We start from the raw sequence: 1,444 nt of genomic DNA on the forward strand, positions 1-1,444 counted from the left end.
AATTGAAAATCTCTATTGTCCCACAATGGGCAAATTTACAGCAACAGAAATTATTGAAAATGGTCTCATAAAGTGGACCTTAGAATAATGTATGAGAATGACATAATAGGGAAGAGTTAAAGTATAAACAATAAAATACTGTACTGTAAAGTGTTTTAATAAAATAAAACTGTGCATGTGGAGAATAAATAACTTCACAGTAATAGATATTTGAAAATAGAAGAAACATCAGAAATGTGCAAAATGACAGCAGCATGTTGGTTTATATCATTACATTTGCTTTTATTTGTTTATGCTTATTCCACTCTGGGTTCACGAGTGAAGTTTTTGTTCACTTCACAATAAAAATACATAAAAAGAAACAGTTTTGAAAAGTTCTTCCGGTCTCCTTATTTTCAAGGACTTCAAAGGATACAGTCCAATTAAACCAACATCCTCTGGAAGGCGCAGCCCAGAAATCCGAACAGAATAGACTGCTATCAAAAGATTACGCTGAATGCTGTTTCCGCTCCCTGATAGAGGAATTTCCCACAGGTTCTTGAACGCACCAGTTGTTCACCGTTCGGAAGACGAGAGGAAGAGGCCCGGGAAAAGTTACCGTAAGAACAGACTTTTATGTTTCTTTAACCATACCTACGGATACATTTGTAAACTTAGTATAAAACTTATTTTTGGCAAAACACTTTGATGATGTTTGATGTGTTATTGGCGTTAAACGAATCAGATTAACGGTCGTAGAGAATCCTTAAAGATCAAGTTGCATCCTCTTTAAAACAGTTTGTTAAATAAGCGGAAATGAAAGTTTTTATCGAATATATTGGGATATTTATCCTCAGGCTTACAAAGCTAATGTCTGTTGGTGTTTCTGTGAGTTTGCGGACCGTTTTTTTCCATCTAAAGCGGTTGTCCTGCCTGTAAAGGCTGTCACCGAGGACCGTTTACTGACCGTTTACTGACTGTTAACAGCAGCTTCGCGTCTATAACACCTGTTTTCAGAACTTTATGGTAAATGTGTTCATTTGACTTTGAAAAACCTTCTCCTTTCTTCGCTAAAGCCACATTTTAATCGGAGGAAACAACTTGGTCTCCAAAATGTGACGAAACATCAGTCACGTGACGATAATTGGAGCCCTGCATCATTATCATGTCATATCAGATAAACATTTCAGATGGTTTTGTTATGGAAAAGAATGTGACGTGATTAATTTTCTAGGATAAGAGAAACTATCTTGATTTGAGCAATAAATATTCATCTCTTTCAGAGGTAAATAAAACCCTACAGACTCTGTATTAAAAGGGTCATAGAATGATTCTATAGGGTATCTGGTCCTTAAGGTCTCTGAATAGGGTGTGTAACATTGGTTAGGGTTAAAAATGGCATATTTGCTGTTTGCTGAGCCCTAATTTAAGCCTGGTTATAAGCTCAGGGGTCACCAATTTAACA

General features: G+C 36.1%; 1 protein-coding gene across 1 annotated transcript in view; it reads left to right on the top strand.

Annotated features, from left to right (window-relative positions):
- The first annotated feature begins 541 nt into the window (after positions 1 to 541).
- Positions 542 to 1,444, top strand: part of LOC107082564 (kelch domain-containing protein 3-like) — a 27,263-nt gene continuing 26,360 nt past the window's right edge. Inside the window, exon 1 of the mRNA XM_015371323.1 lies at positions 542 to 599. The gene's annotated coding sequence lies outside the window, so the exon portion shown is untranslated. The remainder of the gene's footprint in view (positions 600 to 1,444) is intronic.

The sequence above is a fragment of the Cyprinodon variegatus genome, unplaced genomic scaffold, assembly GCF_000732505.1.
Source record: "Cyprinodon variegatus isolate N-32 unplaced genomic scaffold, C_variegatus-1.0 Scaffold3, whole genome shotgun sequence".
Taxonomy (NCBI): domain Eukaryota; kingdom Metazoa; phylum Chordata; class Actinopteri; order Cyprinodontiformes; family Cyprinodontidae; genus Cyprinodon; species Cyprinodon variegatus.